General features: G+C 46.1%; 1 long non-coding RNA gene across 1 annotated transcript in view; it reads left to right on the top strand.

Annotated features, from left to right (window-relative positions):
• LOC142828026 (uncharacterized) overlaps positions 1-11,905 on the top strand; it is a 32,990-nt gene extending 21,085 nt beyond the window's left edge. Inside the window, exons 2-3 of the long non-coding RNA XR_012902936.1 lie at positions 4,571-4,732; positions 5,531-11,905. This is a non-coding gene — a long non-coding RNA (uncharacterized LOC142828026). The remainder of the gene's footprint in view (positions 1-4,570; positions 4,733-5,530) is intronic.
• Positions 11,906-21,813: the final 9,908 nt, after the last annotated feature.

The raw sequence follows: 21,813 nt of genomic DNA, 5'->3' as shown, positions 1-21,813 counted from the left end.
AGTCACAGGGTCGAGGCCCTGATTATTAATTGGGCATTAGGCCCAAACCAAACTCCCAAATGTGATTACTCCTGAACTTTGTGGGCGGTCCAGATCTGAACTTTGTGACTCAGGCCCATCCCTACAAACATGCCACTAGGGACTGATCCCCAAAATAAGAGCCTACTTTACCTCAGCTATAGACAATTGAAATGAAGGCTGGTAGCACCTTACTCCAAAACCAAGTGCCAAATTCTGTGATCCAGATCTGAGTTTTCCACCTAGGGGACGTCTACACAGCAACATTATCTCAAAAAAACTTAGTCTGCGTCTACACAGCAGGCAGTTATTTTCAAATAATGCTAAAATACTGTCAAGCTGGAGGAGTTCTTACTCCGACTCCTGTAGCCCTCATTTTATGAGAAGTAAAGGAAGTTGGAGGAAGGGTGCTCTATTTCAAAATAAGTGCAGTGTAGACACTCCCAATTTTGAAATAAGCTATTTCGAAATAAGCTACGCAATTGACGTAGCTCAATTTGCTTAGCTTATTTAGAGTTAAGCCCTGCAATGTAGACACACTCCTAGAGGCTTCCTTAGATTATTTCCAGGTATATCTTGACCATTACTCCACAGATGAGAGGCCCATGCTACTTACCAGAAAGTCTATCATGATGGTAGGTCACTAATGTCTCTGAAATGCATGTCAGAGAGATGAACGTTGGGATGTGCAGAGGCCTATATGAAATGAGCTGGTCTCCGCACTTAGTGGGGGATTTGGCTCACTGCAGAGGTATGTACATTCCAAACAGTTGCACTATAGTGGCCGCCCTTCTTGGCAAGTTAAAGTCGTAAACTAAGGAATTTTTGCACAGGTAGGGATCCCTCCAGGTCAGATTTATGGGCATCAGTTGGGGCTGTATAAGCAAGGATCAGTTTGCCACCAATCATAGTGGGTACTTCTTTGGCTACAGTACTTCTATCTCCAGTGCTAGCCATCCAACTGTAAATTCTGGAGCCAAACCAAAGAATAAAACATTCATAAACTGTAGTTTGGGGGGGAACATCTGTATTTGTAAGTGTGGGTAAACTCATCTGCACCCTCAGCTTCTCTTCTCTTCGTGCGTTTGTCTTTTCTTCCCCTTATTTCCCCCATGCTGTGAAATGTTCATTGCTTCTTGCTAAGGAAAGTTTGATAAGGATCTTGCTGAGCATGGCATTAGGGAAACCGACTGCTCCAAAAAGGAACCAACTATTGTGGTTAAAGCACTTCAAAGTTATAGCAGTATCTTGTTTTTGTTATACCAAATACATAAATAAAATGAGGATGAACAATGTGTTTTCATTTAAGAGCTAGTGTGGGAAAATCCATGTCTTGTTACAGTGGGAAGCAGGATGGTATATAACTGACAAAGAAAAACTGTAAATATTGTGTGTGTCAATGGAAAGGATTTTGAGTTGATTAATAATCTATGGTCAAACATCATTCGGAATCAATAAGATTCACGTTAAAAAAACACGCAAACCCCACATGCTTAATGTGGTTTCATTGTGAAGCCATACATTTGCCCCATACTTGCTCAAAGCCTGGAGCTGACATGAATTCTTTGTGACTCTTAGGAAAGCTTTTGATCTATCTGGGCAGTGTTTTTAGTGCCTTACAACCTTTTCCCTTCAATCAAGCAAGTTTTATATGGTTTCCTATTTTGCAACCAAAGTTTTCTGCAGCTATAGCACTGTCCTAGGTGGCAGTGTTTTGGACTGTTAGTGTGAAATACAGCAATACTATTTTTATTAAGGGATCTTATAGTTAGGTGCCTAGAGGTTAGATACTTTAGGACCAAATTCTCCACCCTTATGCAGAACATGAGTAATTCCTAGGCTCCCGCCTTTTTTTGTTTCTGTTGTCTCTTTTGATTGTGTACTCTGAGCCAGGGATTGTCTTGTACTATGTGTTTGTGCAGTGCCTAACACAAACTGGTCCCAGTCCTGGCTGGGCCTACAATGCAAATCAAGATTTTAATCTTAAAACCAAGCAGGTCTGGTGACTCTTAGCTGTTAGGACTCTTTGCTAGACATTTGAGACCCAAGCTCAGGACAGCTATTAAAAAGCAGCAAGGCAGGATTTAGCAGCACTTTATGCTTGTCAGAGAGCCCTGCAACAACAACAATCAGAATAATAGCCTGCAGTGAGAAAGTGGGACTGAAAGTCTGTTCTTTAAAGTTTTCTTTTATTGTTGGTAACCTTTGTTCATAGCTAGCTAGGAACAGGGGGAGAACAAGTGAGATTCCATTCTCTGGTGCTGTGGGACTCAGTGATCCTTTAATAATAATAACTGAAAAAAAATTAACTGCACTACATAATCCTGTTGTTAAGGTCAGTGGGGGAAAAAAAGGCCTTCAACTCTCAATGGTATGAACTAGAAAAGCTCAGCTGGATTAAAAAAAAAGTCTGTGTGACTCAGCCAGCAGTAAGCTCAGAGAATGTGTGGTTTCTTAGGATCTTCATCTTGCATCCTACAGGGAGGAGGAGGGGAAATGAGCATGATGTTGTGTTTCATCACCAACTTGGGAAAATTAACATTTTTAGGCATTTATGTTTTAATTGGCAACCGAAGCCTCCACTAACTCCAGCTTGTGATTGTCTAAAGAGTAGAGTAGCGCTAGAAATGACACCACACCTGGCCAGGCCATTTTTCCATTGTCTTCAGTGTCTGGAAAATAGGTGCCTGTGCTGACGGATTTTCCTGAATAGACGATGACAGTGATCATTTCATTTCTTTTGCCAGAACTGCATGGAGGCTCAGTCTATTGTAGTGCACATACACCGAGCACATTTTCCAAAGACAGCCTCAGGCTTGGAGTATCACTGCAAGGCTGTTAGCCTGAGCAGTGCAGAGAGGAGACTGAGGCTGTGTCTAGACTACATGCCTCTGTCATCAGAGCCATGTAGATTTGTTGTTTTGGCAAAGGCAAATGAAGCGGCGATTTAAATGATCGCGGCTTCATTTAAATTTACATGGCTGCCGCGCTGAGCCGACAAACAGCTGATCAGCTGTTTGTCCGCTCAGCGCGTTAGTCTGGACGCTCCCCTGTCGACATCAAAGCCCTTTGTCGGCAGCCCCGTTATTCCTCGTGGGATGAGGTTTACCGGGGCTGCCGACAAAGGGCTTTGATGTCGGCAGGGGAGCGTCCAGACTAGCGCGCTGAGCGGACAAACAGCTGATCAGCTGTTTGTCGGCTCAGCGCGGCAGCCATGTAAATTTAAATGAAGCCGCGATCATTTAAATCGCCGCTTCATTTGCCTTTGCCAAAACAACAAATCTACATGGCTCCGTCAACGGAGCCATGTAATTTAGACATACCCTGAAAGACACCATCAACAGAGCCAGCTAAGCTGTGATGTGCAGCTGAGCAGACAGCCAGTGCAGGCCCTGGGGCAAGGTGTGGTGGGGCTGGCTCTGTGTTCCCAGGGGACATAGGTCCTAGGTGGAAGGGGCAGCCACTCTCACTGCTGCCTAGACTGCAGCACGCCTCCCTCCTCCTCCCAGCACCACACCCAGTGACCCTCTGGCAGCAACTGAAAGGAGGCCGGGGCTCTGGCTACTGCTACTGCCTCAGTAGCAGCAGTGGTGGCTGGACACTCCAGGCCTTAGTGTTGCTGGGCCCTGGGGCAACAGATCCCTTTGTGCTCCCGTTGGCGAGCTGGGAGAAGGGGGGTGTTAGTTGAACTAGGTGGCCTGACAGATGGGAAGGCTAGTGGTAAATATTTTACAGGATTGTGGACAGGAGCTTTTTGTTTTAGGTGGGAAGAGACAGAGGGTATGTCTACACTACAAAGTTATTTCGAACTAACAGCCGTTAGTTTGAATTAACTTTGATAGGCGCTACACTAGCAAACCGCTAGTTCGAACTTAATTCAAACTAGCGGAGCGCTTAATTCGAACTAGGTAAACCTCATTGCACGAGGACTAACGCCTAGTTCGAATAAACTAGTTCGAATTAAGGGCTGTGTAGCCACTTAATTCGAACTAGTGGGAGGCTAGCCCTTCCCAGCTTGCCCTGGTGGCCACTCTGGCCAACACCAGGGAAACTCTTCTGCCCCCCTCCTGGCCCCGGAGCCCTTAAAGGGCCACGGGCTGGCTACAGTGTTTTTGCCAGTTGCAAGTCTGCCAGCACCCAGCCAGCAAACCATGCACCTGCCACCTGATGAGCCAGCCACCCGCTGCCCCCCAGCCCTCTCCCTCTTCCCGGGACCAGGCTGGCGGCTCACAGGAGCGTGCCCGGGACCGCAAGAGGCGGGCGCCCGCTTGGTCAAGTGCGGAGATCATGGACCTCATCGAGGTTTGGGGGGAAGCCTCCAATGTCCATGATATCCACACTAGCCACAGAAACGTGGCCATGTACAGCCGCATGGCTGACAGCCTGGCTGCCAGAGGCCACCAGTGGAGCCAGGATCAGGTCCGCTGTAAAATTAAGGACCTGCGGCAGTTATACTCCCGGGCCTGCCAGCCAGGGGCCGACCTGGAGGCCTGCCCCCCACTTTGAGGCCCTGGACCGTATCCTGGGGGCTCATGCCATCCATGCCCCCCAGGTGGTGATTGACCCCGGGGCAGAGGGACCCGTCCCGGACATGGATGAGGAGGAGCAGGAGGACGCCGAGAGCTAGGAGCCTGCCAGGAGCCTACCCAGGACCCCCGAGGAACCCCACAGAGCACAACGTCTGTGTCGTCCGAGGCCAGGGAGGCCTCCATATGTGAGTACCATCATGCTCCCCTTATGTGTATGGGGGATTGTGGGGGGAGAGGGAGCCCAGGGACCATGCGCCTTGCCAGACTAGCCCACATTAATGTCCGTGAACTGTCCCCGCTGGTCACACACGGCCTGCAGGAGCACGGAGAAGTACCCCTTGCGGTTCACGTACTGGGAGGCCTGGTGTTCCGGGGCACGGATGGGGATGTGCATCCCGTCGATGGCTCCCCTGCAGTTGGGGAAGCCGAGGGCGCTGAACCCCCGGATGACGGCGTCCGGGTCGGCGAGGCGGACCACCCTGCGGAGCAGCACCCGGTTGATGGCCTTGACCACCTGCAGAGAAACACAGCAAAGCGCGAATCACTGGGGAGCCCAGGTGGCTGGGAGTGTTCGTGCCCTGGCAATGCCCTGCGCCCCACTCCCGGAAGCAACTCCCCCCCTGGAGGCATGTAGTACGGCCGGGACAGACCGACCCCTCCAGTGCGGGGAACTTTCGCCTCCTCCCCCCCATTTTCCTTGGGGCGGCCCATCCCCTCCTTGCAGCCCCCCTCCCCCCCAGCCCAGTGGCCGGCGAGTGCTGTATCTGCATGAGCACTGCTCCGATGGTGGATCTCCCCACGCCGAACTGGTTCCCAACGGATCGGTAGCTGTCCGGCGTGGAGAGCTTCCAGAGGGTGATGGCCACATGCTTCTGGAGGGGGGTGGTGGGCCTCTGCACAGAGCAGGGGCAAGCCACTTGCAGAGCTCCAGGAAGGTGTCCCTCTTCATCCTGAAGTTCTGGGTCCACTGCCTGTCTCCCCAGCTCTCCAGGACGATGTGGTCCCACCAGTCGGTGCTGGTGTCCAGACGCCAGATGAGGCGGCACACGCCGGCATCCAGGCACCGCTGCGGCTCCTCCACAGCCCCCAGGGAGGCCAGGCGGAGAGGCAGGGGGCTGACGTGCACCAGGTGGTGCCAGGCAGCCTCTAGCTATTGCTGGCAGGCTTGCAGCAGCAAGTCCACAAACTGCACCAGAAACTGCAGGGTGAGCTCTGGCTCCATGTTGCCACCTGCAGCAGCGTCCCCGAAGGGAACCACCGACACAGACGGGAGCAGAGAAAAACACTTTCCTGTCCCTCGGCGAGGTAGGCAAGCAAGTGGAAAAGCTGAGAACCGGCTGTCCAGGGGGGTCCCTTTAAGCACGAGCCTCAGATAGCCTCAGACAGCAGCCACACAAAGCAACTACTGACCTGATGCCCTGACAGAACCGGTTTCAGCTGCCATTAAGTGCGCCCCAGCGTCCAATCAGTGTGGATGTGCTAGTTCGAATTAGCAAAACGCTAATTCAAACTAATTTTTAAGTCTAGCTGCACTAATTCGAACTAGGCTGAAGTGTAGACATACCCAGAGAGACAAGTGGGGCTGGATTAATACAATTCAGGGCCCTAGGCAAACTACAGCATGGGTTCCATACTCTCTGCCTGACTCCCTGCCCCCCAACTGGTGAGAGCAGCAGGGTCAATGCCCCTTTCAGAGGAACAGCCTGGGTCCCTGCATCCCATCTCAGAAAAACTGGGTTGCCAGCAGTCAGGGTGTATATGTATCTGCTTGGGTCTGAGGGCCAGGGCTACTGCAGTCTTCTGCTGTTACACAGAGACCTTTTCACGGGTGGGCTTGGCAAGGTCTCTCAGAGCAGGGGGCCTTGGACACCCCATTGAGATGCCTGGGGAACTTCATACTCCTCAGAGTTATTTGGTGCAGGCTGGTGTGGCACAGTCACTGCCCTGCCCCAAACCCTTTCCGCCCAAAGCCCCACGCCTTCTGAGAGCACAGAGCTGCCCTCCCCACATCTTGCCCAGGGGCCCAGTGTGTCTATCGGGCCCGCAGTTCAGGTCTCATTCAGGTCTTTCAAGTTGAGCATCTAAAAATGGAGGCACCCAAAATCACTTGTCACTTGGGACAGTGCTTACAAGGTTTAGGGCCAGACCCAACAGCCAAGAGGGAATGAGAACTGGGATTTTGCTCCATGCTAAGACACACTTTATAATCCTTCTATTCATAAGTCTTACTCTAAATCCAAACACAAACATTTTAAACCAAAACCAAAAAAGAGACATGGGTGAGGTGCAGCAACCCTTTGCTTGTTTTTTAAAATCAATAAAACAGACTTAAATAGTCCTTTGTGAACAAATTCTATTTATTTTTCTTGGAAAGTTTCTGCATCCTTAACTTCTTTTAGACGTGTAAGAGGTGAATGACTAAGTGGAAACTATTATCTTTGCAGAGTCCCTCTCTGCTGGCAGAAGGCCACGCTTAGAGGGAAAGTGAAATGAGATAAACAAGAGAGAGTTACTGTGTTTTAACTTCTTCTTGTGATGATCAGTTGGGAGGGAATATTGGTTGTACAGGTTGAACCTTTCTAATCCGGCACTCTCTGGTCTGGCAACATCCATGGTCCAGCATGATTTTAGTTAGCCAGGTGTCCAATTACCATGGGTGTGACCAAGTTTCCTGCTGTCCCATAAAGTTTGTTTACAGCTACCCATCCTGGCTCTCAGTGTTCTGTGCTGTTATTGAGCACTAATTTACCCCACATGTCTTCTAAGAGCCCGGGAAGCAGTGGAAGTGCTGGCAATGCTGCTAGATAATATTGGCCTCCTATGGTTCAGAAAATTCTCTGGTTCGGCACCAGGTAGGTCCTGAGGGTGCCGGACTAGAGACGTTCAACCTGTATTGGAAAGAGAGCTCTGGACAGAGGGTTGTTAAAGCATTTTAGAAAATTTTAAATACAAGCAACTAAACAACTAATGTAGGTCAACTTTACCCCTATTGTAAATACATATTGTTCTATTAACTTCAGTGCAGTTGTGGCCACTTAACACCTGGAGTTAATTTGGCACTGCCTTTTTTCTGAGAGAGATCAGCCACTCTCTGTTCCTCTGCCACCCTTCAAACAAATCAAAGATAACTCTAACCAACAAAGAAGTAAAACTGAATTAAGCATAAAATTATCTAGTTTGTTCAAGGATGTGTTGTCTATTATGATGATTATTTATGAGCTATAGTGCTGTAGCAGGTAAGAGCCCAGTCCTGGGCTCGGATCCCAATGTGCTAGCTGCTGTATAAACAACACAGAACAAAAAGATAGCCCTTGCCCCCAAAGAGTTTACAATCTAAGTCGGTGGGTTAGAACATGGTCGTAACCATTAAGAATTCTTGGCTTTTTCCCTGGCTCTGTCACTGACTTGCTGCACGATGTCGCAAGTCACTTAGCCTCTCTCTCTGCTTCAGTTCCCCCATCAGTTAAATCAGGGGGGGCAATATTTTTGCCCAGGAGGCACTTCAAAAATTTTTGTAAAGTAGCCCCGGGCCACCACGGAAGGGATGGGGCCTAAACAGGAAGGGGTGGGGCTACCCCACCCACAGACCATGAATGGTCTGGGAGTGGGGGAGCCCCTTTGTCCCCCTTCCCATTAGGGACCCATGCCCTGGAAGAGGCTTGGCACACTCTTCAGGGCCTGGGGACAGGGGAGGGTGGGAAGCCTCCTCCCCACAGGGCCGGGGTAGGGCGAAGGAAACTTCATGCAGCTCCCCAACCCCAAGGCCCTGATTGGTCTGGGGATGGAGGAGCACGTGAAACCTCCTCCGCTCTCCCCTCCTGCCCTGTGAGCAGTGCATGGGCAGAGCGGAGAAAGCTTCATGCGCTCCCCTGCTTCATAGCCTTAATTAGCCTCGGGGAGGGGACGCAGAAGGGCCTCTGCAGGCTGGATCCACCCGCTTGGCAGGCCAGATCTGGGGAGGCCCTTTTGCCCACCCCTGAGTTAAATGAACATGCTTCCTTGCTTCCCAGCAGTGCTATGAGGCTTTAATATTTAAGTCTGGATGGTGCCTTAAAACTACAACCCCCCCAGTAGGGGGCACAGTGAAGGCAAGGTGGTGTCACTAGAGCTGTGTTTACACAGGGAAAATTTGGACCCATAAGTCCTCACTTGCAGATAATGCATATGCATGTTCCTCCTTGGGTTATCCAATCGTGCTTTGAGGAGGGGTAGATGGCAGTGTTACAATCCATGAATCTAAAGCACAACAGCCTTGTCACTGCTCCCACCAACAGAATGACACTGGGCAAAACTATGGGTCTGCATTTACTTAGTCTGCCACTGACGCACTAAGGCTAGCTACAATTCTGCCATGTTTGTGAGGCTCTTTGGTGGGAAGGTGCTCCGGGAGTATAAACTGCTGATGTCCAGTGGATAATCTGGGGTATTTTTTCACTCAAGAGAAGGGGTTGACAGTTACATGATTACATTTCAAACAAAGTTTACATAGGTGTTAATGGCTTAAGATACGAAAAAATTCTTTTAACAAAATTTTGGGTTTGTTGCAGATATCTAAAACTCTGATCTTAATGATTTTTAAAATCCTGTGTTACTAATTACTACATGGTAAATTGTATTCCATTAAGGACAGATTATGTAGTAGAGTTCTGGCTCTTATGAATCAGAAGTAGCAAGTACTAGGTGTGATGCTAGTTTTGTAGGATGAAAACTTATTTGCGAGCTCTTTGAAACACGCATCTGTCTACAAACCCTTAAGCCATGTATTAACTTGTTCTGGGGCTTCTAATCGTTGAATTGGTGACACACATAAGGTGAAAGTTTCAAACCAGGAGAACTTTTATCTGTTTTTACAGCATGGATCCTAAACATACCTCAGAGAAACTGAATAAGCCTTAGTGAATGCTTTTTATTCTCCTTTCCAGTGTCAATAAATATTGTATTAGTCATGCTCACCTTGCAAATACTATTTATAGTTGACTCATATATTTGTTTAGCATCTTAAAAGCTAAGTTTTATGTGGATAATATGCATTTTGGTGTGTTTACTAGCTTGAGTTGTTAGGAAAGATGATGATACGTGTACTCCAAGGGTAGTGTTAATTTTTTTATTTGATTTCATATTAAATATTGTACGTATTGCTCCTTGTTAACTATCCCTTATTTTAATACATTTTCTTCCACACATATGAACTGTTTAAAATATATAATTTTATATATGTTTTTGTTTGTATTGGTGGTGCACATCCACACTTTCAATATTGATGGTACACATAAGAAATTTCAACATTCCAAAAGGAAATTCAACCCACCCAAGGATAGAAAATGTTAGCGGGAACACTGGCTATCCCCTTCTGCATTGTCTGAGAATGGAACATTCCTTTTGCGTCCAGATGTTCACAAGTGGAGGCTGAGTGCTTACCAAATCAACAATAGGAAACAAAACAAAAATATTACACTGCTGAATGCATCCATCACAGCAGGGAATATGCGTGCAATGAGATTGACAGTGTCATCTTGAGAGTGCAATAATTGCCTGACCTATGGCAGTTTTCAGAGGGGTAACTGAGTTAGTCTGTACAGGATAAACTTAAAAAACAACAAATAGTCTGATAGCACTTCAAACACTAATGAAACATGTAGATGTTATCATGACCTTTTGTGGGCACAACCCACTTCTTCGGATGGGCTGTGCCCATTAAAGCTCATGATACCATCTCTGGCAATTTTGTAAGGGTTGATTTGGTAGGCAGCTATGCTGTAATTTATGTCTCCCATCTAGCACTTTAGACCTAAATTATGCCACACTGATGCCTAAATTGTATAGCTGGGAATCCCCAAGCCACCTATCCACAGAACCTCCACCCTGATCGGGTCCTATCAGAACAACAGCCTTTGTTATTTATATTGCTTTTTATCTTTGTTACGTTGCATCCACATTTTCAGAACAATACAGATTTCTGTTAATAAACAATGTAAACCCACCTTGTAGCATCTGCTGATAAGAGGTTTAAGGTTTGGGGAACTAGTCAGCAACATGGGCTGCCTGGTATGCAAGAAAATGTTGGAGTAAACTTTGGGTTTGGGGCAAGCAGGAAGTGTTTGAGGCTTGCTGTATTGGGAATGGGATCCAGCATTTCTTTTCCAGCCACTTTGGAGATGGGATACAGGAGACTTTAAATTTAGGGTGGGGAAGGTTTGAACCTATACTTCAATGGTCCCCAACCTTTTGTGGCTGCTGGGTGCCCAGGGGCAGGGCCGCTCACGCGCTGTGCTTCCGGGGGTGGGGCCATGCATGCACCGTGTGCCCAGGAGTGGGGGCCGCTCACGTGCCCTGAGCCCAGGGCCGGCACCACACATGTATCGCACGCCGGGGGCGGGCCCAGCCCAGATGTTTTGGCAGGCACACATAAATGCCCTGGTGGGCATCATGGCACCCGCGGGCACCGCGTTGGGGACCACTGCTGTACTTGCACAACCCAGCAAGTTTTGAACTCAGCTAGATGCCCTACTACACCTTGCCCCAACATCTGATCATAAAAATAACTAATGGGCTAGGGTATATGGAAATGTAGCCCTTTATTTGTAGAAAAGCAGAATTGCTCAACTCTGCATTATAGATATTATACCAACCACTATTAAGGGTTTGTATACACTGCAATGTAAGCCAAGGAATTAATGGCACTAAAGTCAGCTGACCAGTGTTAGGGAACCCTGGATTTGAGCATCTACATTGTATTTTAACCCTAGTAAAACTTTTCTGACCCATGTTTGAACCTAGGGCTCTGATGTCCACATTGTAATATGCAGACCTGAGTCAAAGTAATCCTAGCCCAGTCTCTCAAGTGCTTCCACCTCCACCCTGAAATGTGGCTGCTCTAGTCGTAGGACCCTAGCACACTGTGGGGAAACTGTACTGCCTGCCCTGCATGTTACCAGGAAGAAGCTCACTTTGCAAAAGCTTTGATCAGTTTGCACTCTATTGTGAACCCAGGCGGCTCTCTGATAACGTGCTCACAGATCGGTGATCAGCAGAGAATGGGTTAACGAGGATCTGATGGGGGGGTGGTTCTGCTTTGAATAAAGTGGGTTTCAGATTGCTGGGAGAGCGAGGGCTAACGGTGTTGTCCCATGGAATTGTGATACTTCTGGCTGAATGCTGGGGCCAGAGTCAAGTGGGGCTGCATCTACACTGGAAAGCAATAGGGGTCCTGCTTTAACTTAAACTCAGACGCACAAGCCCTGTAGAGTCCTGGGACCCTGGGTCTGAAGCCTAGGTTAGAACAATTGCAGTGTAGCTGCAAGGAAGGTTAGGTTCGAGCGTAGGGTCAAGCATGGGCTTATGGTGCAGTGCAGACATACCCTAACAGACAGTCTCCTTTGGTTGAGCTGGTGCTTTTGGAGCAGGACGACCTGCATTCTCCCTCCACTGCAGCTGGGAAGTTACCACAAGCCATGAGGTATGGCAGAGGGACAAATGTGTATGGCAAGGTGGGGGCAACTTTGTTGCAATACAATGTGAGGTGTCCCCTTTGCTCACGGTTATAAGTCAGCCCAGTTTTGAACTTAAAAATGTCGATTTGTCTTTTTTTTTTAATGATTTTTCATTATTGCATATCTGTGCAGCTCCTGTGTCCAGCTGGACATGGAGGCTGTTCTCAGTGTTCCCAGCCCTGTGCATCAGAAAGCCTATGAAACTGCATGCTCAGGAGATTCCCAGCCTGATTTTGCAGCCTCAGCAACATCATGTTGTTTGGGTAACATTTACAAACATTAGCAACTTAGCAGTTGCATATGGTGGGACCCCAAAGCTGTTGTCCTAAACTTCCATCAACTTATTCCCAGCAGTAATCTCATTGGCTTGAAGGAATTATGCACTTGAATGAGGGCTTGCTGAACCAGGCCACCCCAGTGACATTTGCTTGTTACTATTTTTAGTCCAAAGAATTTTGAAGCATGGGGCAGTATGGACGTGCATCACTTCATTCACAAATTAAACAGCAGCTTATTAAAAATCCACTTGATAAACAATACAATATGCACGCAGTGTGAGTGACATGTGAAGGTGCTAACACATTGCTGAGTTCTCAGGGCTAGCTTAATAGCAAAAGGTCTGTTGTACTTGACTGCCCTCTACACTTGAATAAAAGAAATACCCACTTGGCAAGACAAGGCCCAGCGATGCTCCCAGCAAAGTCAAATGTGAATGTTGTCTTCAATTAAAACGATAAAATTAAATTTAACAAAAGCACCAGGCCTTAAGAACATGTTCTATCTAGTTTCTCAACAACTTCATGCCATGATGCCCCAAGTAGGAAAAATGTGCCACTGCAAATGTTTATAATATCTGATTTAACATTATACAATTTCCCGCAGTCATAAACCAGAACAAATACTTAAAGATTTATTACATCCTTCCCTCCAGGGATTTAAACTGTAGTTAAATAATACAGTAGTTAAACAGCACAGATGCAAAGCACAGTCATTCTGCATCCAGGATTCCTAAAAGGCGCATTCTTTTCCATAGGGATTTAGGTCTAAAAACCTCAATGATAAGTGTCTAAATACAGGCAGTCCCCGGGTTACGTACAAGATAGGAACTGTAGGTTTGTTCTTAAATTGAATTTGTATGTAAGTCGGAACTGGTACATATTGTAGGGGAAACTCCAGCCAAACATTTCTCCAGAGCTCAGTTTTATTCTCCCACACCTCACTTCCCTCAGTCCTTTATTCTCAAGCTGAGGTGTCTGCTGAGAAAAGCCGCTCCACGTCTCCATGGTCTGCTGTGGGAGGGCACTAGCTTCGCGTCTCCCTGGTCTGCTGGGGGGAAGCAGCTAATGTGGGGTTGCCTCACCCTGTTTGTAAGTAGGGATCCGATGTAAGTCGGATCCATGTAACCCGGGGACTGCCTGTACACCCTTTCCTATTTGCACTGAATAATAGTATGCATTTCAAATTTTGTCCTTTCAGAGAAATGTTAAGCTGTTATTAGAGATATTTTTTGTAGTAGTAAAGAATTGCTCCTGTAGACTGGACTGAACTCTGGATAGGACATGTATCCTGGACCATGTTTTATAGCACTGTAGTTGTGCATAATATAAATGTTGACTTTTGTGTCACTATTAAAAGAAGGTAACTTTTCTGGTCCATTGCCCCCTTTTATGTCTATTTTCTATGACTGTCTTGTCCTGCAAGTAGAGGAGGGAAGCTTTTCTTTGCTGCTTTCTGACAATGCCATTCATAAAGAGTGGAATTTTCAAAAGCACTCAGTGTCATCCTAATCCTACTTCCATTAAAATCCTATTCCTAGAGTTTTAAAGAGGGTGGGTAGAAAGTTATGGTGGTTAGCCAAACAAATGGTTTTCTGATAATCCCTGAGGCAAATTAGGACTATTATAGCATGATATAATGCAGGATTAGGATTGAGTGTGTTGATATCACTTATCAGAAGGGTAGTCAGATTAATCTGCATTTGAAAAAACAATGAGGAGTCCTGTGGAACCTAAAGGCTAAAGCTATGGCTACATTGCAATGCTATTTCGGGATATCAGAGTATCCCGAAATAGCTATCCTGTGTTTTCACAGCAAGCTCATTGTTTCTGGGCTCATTATTCCAATGCCCCTGTAAAACTCATTCTGCGAGGAGTAAGGGACATTTCAGAATAGAGCTTTATTTCGAAATTTGGTGCTATGTAGATAGCGCAAAATGATGAAATAAGCTATTTCGAAATAGCATTGAGATAAGATACACAATTTATGTAGCTCAAATTGTGTATCTTATATTGAGTTACAGTGCAGCGTAGATGCACCTTAACAGATTTAGCTGGGCACAAGTGTTCATGGGCAAAGACCCACTTTGTCACAACTGACAAAGTGGGTCTTTGCCCACGAAAATGTATGCCCAAATTAATCTGTTAGTCTGTAAGGTGCCACAGGACTCCTTTTTGGTTTTGGTATCAATTGTGGCCACAGATGCTCGAAGTGCTGTGCTGTTCTGCAAAGGGAGTCTGTAGAAGTAGAAAATCATGGGGTTCCATATTTATTCTCTCAGTGATTTTTCAAAGCATATCTACTCATTTGACAAGAGGGTTTTTTTTCTAACTGCTATCCCTACAAACTGCCAAGAGCAGGAAACTGTGATCTTTCTGGTTCATAAATTGCTACTAGCAAAATGGGGTGACATTCTGTTTTGTGCAACCAACTTGAGTGAAGCGGTGACAAAGATATAAGTTGGGGTACAATGTAAACCTGCTTTCAGAATGTAGTTAACTCTGTTGAAGCCAAAACAGAACCTACCTCTTTCATTCAGCTTGCAGATTTTGCAGTGCTAAGAGGACCAAAAAGTAATAAAAACTTGTTTTTATTTATTATCCCTGCCATAAGCAGATGTGTCCCTGAATACAAATAAGGGACAATTCTGTTATGTGCACATTTTACAGTCACTTATCTGTCTACATATATTTCAGCAGAAGTCTTAGTAGTTTGCTGTTGGTCATCACTACTCTTCCCCCATTTCCGAAAAAGAGATTGAGGATTGATACCATACTTCGGTTAACACTGAGCAATAGAAATAATTAAACATAAGAACATAAAAATGACCATACTGGGTCAGACCAAAGGTCCATCTAGCCCAGTATCCTGTCTGCCGACAGTGGCCAGCATCAGGTGCCCCGGAGAGGGTGGACCAAAGACAATGATCAAGCGATTTGTCTCCTGCCATCCTTCTCCAGCCTCTGACAAACAGAGGCCAGGGACACCATTTCTATCCCCTGGCTAATAGCCTTTTATGGACCTAGCCTCCATGAAATTATCTAGCTTCTCTTTAAACTCTGTTAGGGTATGTCTACACGACAAAGATAATTCGAACTAACAGACATTAGCTTGAATTAACTTTGATAGGCGCTACACAGGCAAACCGCTAGTTCAAACTTAATTCGAACTAGGTAAACCTCATTCTATGAGGACTAACGCCTAGTTCGAATTAAGTAGTTCGAATTAAGGGCTGTGTAGCCACTTAATTCGAACTAGTGGGAGGCTAGCCCTCCCCAGCTTGCCCTGGTGGCCACTCTGGGCACCACCAGGGAAACTCGTCTGCCCTCATCCCGGCCCCGGAGCCCTTAAAGGGGCATGGTCTGGCTACGGTGCCCGTACCAGGTGCAAGCCTGCCAGCAACCAGCCAGCAGACCCTGCACCTTGCACGGCACGAACCAGCCACCCGCTGCCACCCGGGAGCCTGCCCGGGTCCACAATAGGCGGGCGCACACCTGGTCTAGTGCTGACATCGTGGACCTCATCCACGACCTCCGCACTAGGCACAGGAAAGTGGCCGTCTAGGGCAGGATAGCTGCCAGCCTGGCCACCCAGGAGCAGGTTTGCATGAAAATCAAGGTGGTCCAGTGAGACCCCCGACTCTGAGCCCTGAGCTTAGAATGGCCGTACTGGGTCAGACCAAAGGTCCATCTAGCCCAGTAGCCTGTCTGCCGACAGTGGCCAACACTAGGGACCTTGGGGGGATGGACCAAAGACAATGACCAAGCCATTTGTCTCGTGCCATCCCTCTCCAGCCGTCCACAAACAGAGGCCAGGGACACCATTTCTATCCCCTGGCTAATAACAATCCATGGACCCAAACTCCATGACTTGATCTCACTTCTCTTTAAACTCTGTTCTAGTTCTAGCCTTCACAGCCTCCTGCAGCAAGGAGTTCCACAGGTTGACTCTTTGCTTTGTGAAGAACAACTTTCTGTTGTTAGTTTGAAGCCTGCTACCCATTCATTTCATTTGGTGTCCTCTAGTCCTTCTATTATGGGAACTAATGAAGAACTTTTCTTTATGCACCCTCGCCACACCACTTGTGCTTTTATAGACCTCTAGCATATCCCCCCTCAGTCTCCTCTTTTCTAAGCTGAAAAGTCCCAGTCTCTTTAGCCTCTCTTCATATGGGACCTGTTCCAAACCCCTAATCATTTTAGTTGCCCTCCCCTCTCCCACCCTCTCTCTTCCCCTCTCCCACCACCTTTTCCCAGTCTCTCCGAGTTTTGTTCAATAAAGAGAGTTTCTATTTTTGAACACACGTGTCCTTTATTTTGTACATCAGGAAGGGGGGGTTAGGGAAGGGTAAGTGGAAGGAGGTGAGGGAGGAATGGGGTACAAACCCCCAATGGGGAGGACTGGGGTGGCTCTGTGGGCTCCTTGGGGTGGAAGCTCTCCTGCAGCCCCCCGATTGACACCCCTCCAGATGGCAGCCTGCGGCAAGTGCAGCCGGGCTGATGGCTTAGTGCTGTGATGTGCCGAGTGTGGGCACTCAGGGCACTCCAAGTCAGGACTGCTTTGCTGTCCCTCATCGAGGTAGACAAGCAAGCGGGGAACCCTGATAACTGTCTGTCCGGGGTGGGGGTCGGGTCCCTTTAAGCACAGCCCTCAGCTAGCCTAACTTCGGTTCAGGGTCCACTCAATGTGAACATACTATTTCGAATTAGCAAAATGTTAATTCGAACTAGTTTTTAGGTCTAGATGCACTAGTTCAAATTAGCTTAGTTCGAATTAACTAATTCGAATTAAGTTAGTTCGAATTAGTGCTGTAGTGTAGACATACCCTTAAAGTCCTAGCCTTCACAGCCTCCTTTGGCAAGGAGTTCCACAGGTTGACTATGTGCTGTGTGAAGAAGAACTTACTTTTATTAGTTTTAAACCTGCTACCCGTTAACTTCATTTGGTGTCCTCTAGTTCTTCTATTATGGGAACTAATAAATAACTTTCCTTTATTCGCCATCTCCATACCACTCATGATTTTATATACCTCTTTTAAATCCCCCCTCAGTCTCTTCTTTCCTAAACTGAAAAGTACCAGTCGTTTTAACCTCTCTTCATATGGGACCTGTTCCAAACCCCTAATCATTTTAGTTGCCCTTTTCTGAACCCTTTCCAAGGCCAAAATATCTTTTTTGAGGTGAGGAAACCACATCTGTACACAGTATTCAAGATGTGGGCGTACCATAGTTTTATACAGGGGCAGTAAGATATTCTGTGTCTTATCTTCTATCCCTTTCTTAATAATTCCTAGCATCCTATTTGCCTTTTTGACCACCACTGCACACTGTATGGAAGTTTTCAGAGAACTATCCACGATAACTCCAAGATCTCTTTCCTGATTTGTCATAGCCAAATTAACCCTCATCATACTGTACATATAGTTGGGGTTATTTTTCCCGATGTGCATTACTTTACACTTATCCACATTAAATTTCACTTGCCATTTTGTTGCCCAATCACTCAGTTTGGTGAGATCTTTTTGGAGTCCCTCACAGTCTGCTTCTGTCTTGACTATCCTAAACAGTTTGGTATCATCTGCAAACTTTACCACCTTACTGCTTACACCTTTCTCCAGATCATTTATGAATAAGTTGAACACGATTGGACCCAGGACTGACCCTTGGGGGACACCACACGTTACCCCTCTCCATTCTGAAAATTTACCATTTATTCCTACCCTTTGTTTTCTGTCTTCTAACCAGTTCTCAATCCATGAAAGGACCTTTCCTCTTGTCCCGTAGCAATGTAATTTACACAAGAGCCTTTGGTGAAGGACCTTGTCAAAGGCTTTCTGAAAATCTAAGTATACTATATCTACTGGATCCTCCTTGACTGCATGTTTGTTAATCCCTTCAAAGAACTCTAATAGATTAGTAAAACAGGATTTCCCTTTACAGAAACCATGTTGATTTTTGTCCAACAAATTATGTTCTTTTACGTGCCTCACAATTTTATTCTTTACTATTGTTTCAACTAATTTGCCCAGTACTGAAGTTAGACTTACCGGTCTGTAATTGCCAGGATCACCTCTTTTTAAATATTGGTGTCATGTTAGCTACCTTCCAGTCATTAGGTACGGAAGCCGATTTAAAGGATAGGTTACAAACCACAGATAATAGTTCAGCAATTTCCCATTTTAGTTCTTTTAGAACCCTTGGATGAATGCCATCCGGTCCTGGAGATTTATTAACATTAAGTTTTACTATTTGTTCCAAAACCTCCTCTAATGATACTTCAATCCAGGATAGTTCCTCAGGGTATGTCTACACTACCCCGCTAGTTCAAACTAGCGGGGTAATGTAGGCATACCGCACTTGCAAATGAAGCCCGGGATTTGAATTTCCCGGGCTTCATTTGCATAAGCGGGGCGCCGCCATTTTTAAAACCCCGCTCGTTCGAACCCCGTGCAGCGCGGCTACACAGGGCATGAACTAGGTAGTTTGAACTAGGCTTCAATCCGGGACAGTTCCTCAGATTCATCACCCACAAAGGATGGTGCAGATTTGGGAATCTCCCTAATGTCCTCAGCCGTGAAGACTGAAGCAAAGAAATCATTGTTTCTCCGCAATGGCTTTATCTTCCTTGATTGCTCCTTTTATATCTCAATCGTTTAGGAGACCTTCAGGTTTTTAGCAGGTTTCCTGCTTCTAATGTACTTAAAAACATTTTGTTATTTCTTTTTGAGTTTTTGGTTAGTTTATGAATTTTTGAAAAGACAATGGGCTAACACATATCACTATTCCCTGGATCTAGCATGGAAAAGGGGCCAGCCAAAATAAGAAAACCTTTTCAAAACAGCTGATGGGACTTGTTGTAAAATGTATTTTGCCAACTCTGTCAAGTTTCCAAGATTTCTTGAAAACTATATTGAAAACTATAGGTTTTTTTAAGTAGTTAATATGATGAGCAAGATGTTCTCTTTATATCCTCTCTGTTTCCTCAACAACATGCACTTTTCTTCAAGCAATATATGAAAAATGCCTGGATTGTTTGCATCAAGTAGGTCATTACTGGTCTAAAAACCATTGGAAAATTCATGTTAACAGCTATTTGACAAGCGTGTATTTCAAGCTACACAAAAAGCTTGGAGTGTATAGGCTAGTGTTTCAATTGATTTGAAATATAGCCTAGCATTTGTCTTGGCTGCATTAACAAGATCTGTTTTACCATTACATTTATATTTATGATGACTAAGGGCAGATTATAGTTGTTAAAATTTGTCCTCCTGACATGAAAACACTACTTTGTCATTAATACATTTTGTAGTTTAAACTATGATGTCAGGTCAATGTAAAGGGTAAAAACTTTCCTAAAGTATGCACACATCATTTTTTTTAAAGCAATTGAGCCTAATGGAATAACAAAGGTCATCATAACAAACCATTACAGCTTTGGTCTTGGCAACTATGTCCACGGAAGAATCTCCAAGAAACAATCATCATTTCTCCAATGTTATGGCATTAGGACGACAGGAATGGTTCACAAATGAGTCATGTGGGCCCAGAAACGCAGTAGCTATGTGAAAGCTGAGCGATCAATTACTCATTTGTTTACCGAGAGCTTTCCTAACAGACATTAACCAGAACTTCTTGAAAAGAAGAGCTTTACAGCTGTCCTTGGGTGTCCCTTGAGCCTGCGCTCAGAGACTAAAAAGATTGCTTGATTTCTCTGTAAGTAATCTGGTATTTTTATTGAAATAAACAACAACATATGGACACATTTCCTATGCTCAGCCTGAGACCTAACAGGTGTAAAAATGTTAGAGAAGCATCGTGTGGGGATGGAGATGAGGACAGGAAGGGTGCCATAACGGCCATTATTCTGGAAAAACAATACTAGTGTCTACATAGCAACTGTGTTATTTCAAAAGAAAATTGAAATAACGGAGGGCGTTTTCCAACACTAGTAAACCTCATTCCATGAGGAATAATGCCTCTTCTAAAAAAGCTCTTTCAGAAGAGGGTGTCTGTGGATGTTCACTGCTGCTATGTTGAAATAAACCTATAATAGTGTGCAGGGTCTTCAGGCAGGGCCGGATTAAAGGGGGGCTAGCTGGGCAGCTGCCCGGGGAGCCAACCTATGGGAGGGCACCTGATTGAAGTGGTAAGGGGCACCGCATGCCCGGGGGTGGGGCTGTGCATACACTACGCTCCCGGGTGCGCGGCGCCCCTTACCACTTCAATCAGGCGCCGCCCCATAGGTTGGAGCCCAGGGGTGGGGCCGCAGTGCCCCTTACCATGTCAATCAGGTGCCACACGCCCAGGGGCGGGGCCGTGCATGCGCTGCACGCCCACTGCCCGAGGCACAAGTATGGCTTGGTCCGGCATTGTCACCAGGGCAGAAGCAGTAACCAAAACTCTTTTTAAATCCATTTCTTTGCAGTTACACTTCAAGACAAGGGGGGAGGGGGGGAGTTGCTTTAAGAATTTAAGTTAAACCTACAAATGCAAGGAAATTAAGAGTTGAGGCATAAAAAAATATATAATATATTCCAGCTTTATTAAATGTGTTAGTGTGAAATAAAATATATATATGATCTGCTCCTTCATGGTCACTGACACTGTAACAACTGGAATTGCTATTTCTATGTGTACATTTTTGTCTGTATATTTCCAGAGATGAATGTGGCACTTTATCTTTTTCTTACTATATAGTTTAGAATTGTGTGTCTGTCTGTCTGTCTGCGAGAACTCCTTTTAAACGGTAAGCGCTAGGACCACCACATTTGTTTTGCAGCTTCCTCTTACCATAGCTTAAAGCAAGGGCAGGGTTTGGTTATGCCATAGCAATTAGATGTGCAGGGAGTCTGATTTTGCTCGATGCAAAACAAAGGAAGGGGTGTAATAGCAGGGACTCATGAATGACCACAGGGAGGCTGCAAGCACAGGTGACAGTTATACTCAGGAATGATCACAGAAGGGCAGCAGCGCCCCGGAACAGCTGCTGGCCAGCAGCATAACCCTGGGGAGCAGCTGTCAGCCTCCAGGCTGCTCCTGCTGCCCTGCGCCACCCCTGGGCGACCATATCGCATAGCCTCCACCAATCCAAGCCAGTCCTGGGGGGCACTGGTGGGTGACCTGCTCCGCCTTGGGGAGAAGACAGTGGGCAGCCTGCGCAAACCACTCCCTACACCCTGCCACAGGCCAGCCAAATCTTCTAGTATGTCATATTTCAGACTGGTCTTTGCCCAAAGGACCTTACTATCTAAATTGGACAAGCACAAAACCCCCAAACCATTAAAATAGGCATGAGGGTGGTAGAAAAGAGAATACTGTTGGACTAGCAATGTGCCTAGACAGTGCAATTTCTAATATGCTGTTAATAATGAAAAACATTAATAATATGAGTCTCTCTCACAGGAAGAGGCCCAAGTTTTTTAAAGGTAGTTAGGTGTTATGGCTCTCAATGTTGCACTGTAAACTCATTTAGGAGCCTGGGCCTCATTTTTCAAAAGTTAT

The sequence above is a fragment of the Pelodiscus sinensis genome, chromosome 3, assembly GCF_049634645.1.
Source record: "Pelodiscus sinensis isolate JC-2024 chromosome 3, ASM4963464v1, whole genome shotgun sequence".
NCBI lineage: Eukaryota > Metazoa > Chordata > Testudines > Trionychidae > Pelodiscus > Pelodiscus sinensis.
Note: the sequence above shows the minus strand (reverse complement) of the source record. Positions and strands in the feature narration are given on the sequence as shown.